This window comes from Arachis ipaensis, chromosome B6 (assembly GCF_059453495.1).
Source record: "Arachis ipaensis isolate K30076 ecotype BB chromosome B6, ASM5945349v1, whole genome shotgun sequence".
In the NCBI taxonomy this organism is placed as follows: Eukaryota; Viridiplantae; Streptophyta; class Magnoliopsida; order Fabales; family Fabaceae; genus Arachis; species Arachis ipaensis.
In genome coordinates, this window is record NC_142441.1 from 54,927,337 (window position 1) to 54,934,102 (window position 6,766).

Below are 6,766 nucleotides of genomic sequence, written 5' to 3' on the forward strand. Positions count from 1 at the left end.
GAAAGGTTCTATGTATCGTGGGTTAAACTTCTTAGTCTTAAGGGCTCTACCTATTCCAGTAATCGAAGTTACTTCTAAAAAGACATGATCTCCCTCACTAAACTCTAAGGGTCTACGTCTATTATCGGCATAGCTCTTTTGACGGCTCTGTGCGGTCTGGATCTTCTGGCGAATCCCCTTTATCTTCTCAGTAGTTTCTTGCACTAAGTCTGGACCTAAGACACTAGCTTCTCCGTCATCATTCCAACACAATGGTGTCTGACATCTCCTTCCGTAGAGAGCTTCATATGGTGCCATCCCGATACTTTGTTGGTAACTGTTGTTGTAGACGAACTCGACCAATGGCAAATACCTATCCCAATTGCCCTGGTTATCCATCACACAAGATCTTAACATGTCTTCCAATGTCTGGATTGTTCGCTCTGATTGTCTGTCTATCTGAGGATGGTATGCTGTACTCATATGCAATTCTGTTCCTAAAGCTTTCTGGAAAGCTCCCCAGAATCTGGAAGTAAACCTCGGATCTCGATCTAAAACAATTGACGAAGGTATCCCGTGCAATTGTACGATTTCTTGAAAATATAGCCGTGCTAGCCTTTCTAAAGTATAGTCAACTCGAATCGAAAGAAAATGTGTTGATTCTATTAACCTGTCCACAATCACCCAAATAGCATCGTGTCCTATTGAGGTCCTTGGCAATCCCGTGACAAAATCCATAGTGATACGCTCCTATTTCCATTATGGTATTTCCAAGGGTTGCAGGGTTCCTGACGGTTTCTGGTGTTCCACCTTCATCTTCTGGCAGGTTAAACATTTTGAGACATAATCAGCTACCTCTTTCTTCAAGCCCGGCTGCCAGAACATTTGTTTCAAATCCTTGATACATCTTTGTTACTCCAGGATGCATAGAAAATATACTTTGATGAGCTTCTGCAAGAATCCTTTTCTGCAAATCTCCAGAGCTAGGCACACAAATTCTGTTCTTGTATCTCTAGAGGATGCTACGATCTAGTCTTACAACTTCTGGTTCCTCTACTTTCATCCATCTCAGCATCATCATCATTTTTGAATACTGTGCTTGTGCTTGCTGAATCCTAATCTTAAAATCTGGTGTTATATGCAATTGGGCCAAACGGACTCCACTTGACGTCTCAGTCATAGCCAACTTAAGGTCCTCAAATTCTGCGAGTAACTTTTCATCCTTTATCATCATCCAAGAGATATTCAAATTCTTCCTGCTCAAAGCGTCTGCCACCACGTTCGCTTTTCCTGGTTGATAACTTAACTTAAAATCACAGTCCTTCAGGAACTCCATCCACCTTCGCTGTCGCATATTAAGATCCTTCTGGTCAAAGATATACTTTAAACTTTTGTGGTCAGAGAAATCTTCTAGTTGAGCGCCATACAAATAGTGTCTCCAGATCTTCAGAGCAAACACTACTGCAGCTAACTCCAATTCATGCGTCGGATAATTTCGTTCATGAGGTCTCATCTGCCGGGAAGCATAAGCCACCACATTTTTGTCTTGGATCAGCACACATCCAAGTCCTTTATGAGAGGCGTCACAGTATACTTCAAAAGGTTTCTGCGGGTCGGGTAGTACTAATACAGGTGCAGTTGTTAACTTCTCCTTAAGCATCTTGAAACTTCTATCACACTCAGCCGTCCAAATGAACGGAACTTCCTTTCGTGTAAGGTAAGTCAGAGGTAAGGCTATCTGTGAAAACCCTTTAATAAACCTCCGGTAATATCCAGCAAGTTCGAGAAACTCCGAACTTCTGTAACGGTCGTAGGTGGTTCCCATTGCACTACTGCTTCAATTTTTGAAGGATCACTGCAATTCCTCCCTGTGATATAACATGTCCTAAAAATGCCACCTTCTCGGTCCAGAACTCGCACTTTGATAGCTTAGCATATAACTTCCGAGTCCTTACTATCTGCAATACAGTCCTTAGATGCTCTTCATGCTCTCTTTCTGTCTTCGAATAGATGAGAATATCGTCTATGAAGACTACTTTGAACTGATCAAGGTACGGACGGAAAATACGATTCATGTAACCCATGAAAATCGCAGGAGCATTAGTTAGTCCAAACGACATAACCGTATACTCATAGTGACCATCTCGAGTTCTAAATGCAGTCTTCGGTATATCTGACTCTTTCACTCGAATCTGGTGATAGCACGATCGCAAATCAATCTTCGAAAATACAGTTGCACCTTTTAACTGATCCATCAAATCATCTATTCGTGGAAGTGGGTACTTGTTCTTGATAGTGACTTTATTTAACTGTCGGTAATCTACACAAAGTCACATTCCACCATCCTTCTTCTTTACTAGCAACACCGGAGCTCCCCAAGGTGATGCGCTGGGACGAATAAATTTTTTTCCAAGTAGCTCATCGAACTGCTTCTTCAACTCTGCAAGTTCCAGTGGTGACATCCGGTACGGTGCTATGGAAATCGGTCTAGTTCCAGGTACAAGTTCAATGCTGAATTCTATCTCTCGCTGACGAGGAAACTCAGGTATGTCGTCCGGGAAAATATCAGGAAATTCCTTCACCACTTGGATTCGTTCTAAGCTTAGTTCACTATCATTCGAGCTAGCCGCTAACAGAACGTACCCCTCACAATCACTCCCGTCTAATGCAACTCTTACAGAATTTTGATATAAAGTATGAGACAGAAATGGTTTAATATCTAAACTATCAGACGGAAAAACAGCAGTTCTTTCATAACAATCAAGGAAAACATGATACTTAGATAACCAATCTAATCCTAGAATAACTTCTAAACCACATAGAGGTAAACAGATTAGATAGTGTATAGAAGTCCTGTTCCTAATAGCGAATGGTACTTGCAGGCACACTAAACTGGTCAAAGTATTTTGGGATGCAGGTGTATGGACAATCAAGTAAAAATTAAATTTAAAGAAATATAATCCTAACTCGTGAGCAATAGTTAGAGAAATAAAGAATGCGATGCACCCGAATCATACAGTACAGTTAGAAATCGATTCTTGACATAACCTGACCTTGAATGAGGGTGTTCGATTGCACAACATCTTCAATAGTGATAGCAAAAACTCGTCCTTGTTGTTGGGTTCTAACTGAATTTTGAGTAAATCCCTTCGGACAATCCTTGGCAATATGTCCAAGTTCTCCACAAGCATAGCAGTTAGGTGATCCAAACTGGCAAGACCTGTTACTATGCTCTTTTCCACATTGCTTACATGTAGGGTTTATGTAAGCCTGACGGGCTCGTTTACCATTGCCTTTCCTTACTTTACCTCGAGCGATAAATCCAAACTTTATAGTATTGCCAGCGGACTCATCTACCATTCTTTTTCGACAGTCTCTTGCCCGATGTCCTTCCTTATTACAGTAGTAACATAAACCTGTTCTGAACCGGCAAAGCCTACTACCATGATGCTTTCCACAAGTTGGACATACTACACCACTTTGAGCTTGGTGAGGTTGACTCTCATGTCCTTGTTCAATGTCACAGTTATTGTCACTACCATTATTGTGAGTTAAAAGGCTGACATCTCGGTAGTTTCCATTCCAACAATGGAATTGACCAATGGCTTTAAAGTTGCGACCTTGAGGGGCTAAATTTTGAACAAAGTCTCTTTGTGAATCCTCCCTACGTCTTGCTCGAGCTATCGCCACCTTCTTTGAACATTCTTCCACTAGTTTACTTTTATTCACCAGTTCAGCAAAATTTCGTATCTCCAGCGAAACAACAGAATTCATCAGTTCTTCTCGGAGTCCTCCTTCAAACTTTAAATACTTCCATTCCTCAAAGTCTTCTCGGTTCCCTTGACAAATCTTGGAGAAACGGCATAAGTCATCGAACTTACGGGCATACTCAGCAATAGTCATATCCCCTTATTTCAACTGCATAAGTTCCATCTCCTTAACATCTCGTGCTGCTCCCAGAAAATACTTTTTATAAAATTTGTCCCTAAAGATATCCTACATGTATATATACATACAACATCCCATGTCCTGACCTGTTCAAGAGGTCCCTAAGCTGGCACCTAGGCTAGCCTAGACTCTATACTCACCTAGTCCCTCTAAACTACTAAAGCGAGGGAAAGTACGATCTAGGTCTTCAAAACTCAAGTCAGGTGGAACGTCATCAAAAGATAGAACATCATCTGCTACTCCTCTGCACGATCAGACTTTTCCACAGGACGTCTCTCTGGTACCTCATGAAGTAGCCACACAATAGGAATCTGGTACACAGGATTTAGGTTAAAGTGCACATACGAACAAGGTACAAACGTTGGCTGGTCTCACAGTATATACATATAATCTGAGAACGATACTCACCCTAGACTCAGAAGACTGCCTAGAGTAGAATCCCTTTTTGCGTACAATCGTCAGCGAACTACGGAAAGGAACTCTTACTTCCATCTGAAGGGGAAGGGAGAGAGAAGGGGTAAGAACTGGGGAGTTCTTAGTAGGGCCGGGGTTATTAGTTATGTTCATTTATTTGGGGTCGATTAGCAGACAAATAACATAATATAGCAAAGCAGTAAACAGAAGATAAAGATAGAAAGAGAAAGTAGAGATAACAGAAAGCAGAACACAAACAAAAGAATACAAGAAAATAAAACACAGAAAAAGAATACAAGAAAATAAAACACAGAAATAACATGCAAGTAGACAAACATAAAGAAATAGACCTCACACAGAAAGGAATGCAACAGAGAATGATGCGCAGACAAGAATGATGCATGTCTAGCCCTAGTGCAGGTAATGAGCTCATCTGTCGGTTACTAACCCGCTCCCGACGTTATCCAGCAACCTCTGTCTGGATAAGGCTTTCCTATTGGCTATACCCCTGTGTACAGGAAATAACCCCTCTGCCACCACAGGGTCCACTGCACACAGGAAATAACACATCTGCCACTGCAGGGATGTACGCCGACACACCTTCTGTATACAGGAAATAACCCCTCTGCCACTACAGAAATGGAACAGGTGGTCACGGTACTTCTGTAGCAGGAAATAACCCCTCTGCCTTACAGAAATAAATATGGATCTGTACCGTAGGAAAGCGTTCTCAGTGATCACACCATTATCTATCTGACTGCCTCACTGCAGCAGATGATCATACAAGTATATCTGGAGTTGCCTTAAAGCAACAAATGAATAAACACATCTCTTGGGTTGCCTCAAGCAACAAATCATCACATAATCATTCTCATTATCATCAGTCATCATCATTCTCATTATTCATCCTCATTTTCACATTTTTATGCAGTACCTCTTTCTTTTTCTGTTCCATCATACTGTACAAACTTTACATCTTTCACTTTTACAACATCTTAATTCAAACCATTTCTCTTTATCACATTACTCTTTTCTCTTTGTCTTTTTACTTTGCTCTAATTACTCTTTTCTCTGTATCCCTTTATTCTGCTCTGGTTACTCTGTTCTCTGTGTTTCTTTACTCTGCTCTGATTTCTCTGTTTAACGTATGTATTTAAAGCTTATGTAAATTTCGGTATGAATAGTTAGTGTATCCCAAGTATAGGTTCATTAAGTCTATACTGAAACAGATTAACTTTTCATATAATACCTAACCCTATTCGCAATTCCAGGACTAACTATGTTGCCCTAGTTCGTTCACTAGTCTCTGTCTGTTTTTCTGTCATTAAAACTTTACAGACTTTTCTTTGGTTCTTATCTTTTCTTCAACTTTTTATCTTTCCTTTATCTTTTCCTCACTAATATGTTCTTACCACTCCCTAAGTATTTTATGAAGGTAATTATGAGATTTTGTGCTTAAAGTTGTCTTTCTAAGGCTTTTACAGAAAACTACCTTTTTCGCATTATTTTATTATTTTTATTAAAATATTATTTTTAATTAAATATTATTATTTAATATTTTATTATTATTTATTATTTTATCATTAAATTTTTGAAAATTACCCCACTTTAACTTTTAACCTTTAGAATTCACTTTTTACCACCCGTAACATTTAATATTTCTACTTTTACCACCCTAACTTTCAGAAATTACCAAATAACCCCTCAAACACCAAAATAATTACTTCCTAGCCCTTTCTAAGATCTAAAAGGTGTTCTTCAATGTTCTTCACCACACTCAAAGTGTTCTTCGTGTTCTTTGTAAGTTCTTCAAATTCTTTCTCTGTTTTTACCCGTTTTTCAGTCTTTTCAGCAATCGATTTTTACCAAAATTCATAATAAATTAGCAGCCACTAAAACCCCATCTTTTATACATGATTTTAACACAAATTGAACCTCAATTTAAGCTTAGGTTTTCGTTTTTCCAGCTGCCCAAGAACATGAACTTTAAAGCTTGAATTTCTTCAAATTTCATCAAAATTTCACCAAATTTTCACCAAGAATCAATCATATATGCAACCAATTTTTAGCACAGCCAAATCATACAGCATTCACACAAATCAAACACAAATAATCAAGATTAATTTTGTGACACCCTACCTGGTTTTGCTGCTCCTAATTCAGTTAGACTTTCAGGTGGTCCTTAAGCACTTTTTCCTCCTAAATCACATCAAGAACAACTTTAAATCTAAAAACTCTCAACTGACCAAATCTCACTCAGTATGTTAGGAAGAGATATATCACCTTAGACTTGCCGGAAATTCACGTTTCTTGGTCCTCAAGTCAAATTAAGCATGATTCCTAAGGAAGAACATCAAGAAAACACATGTTTTGCATGGTTTTCCTTGAAAACCGAATTGAAATGGGAGGGAGACAGCCATCTCAC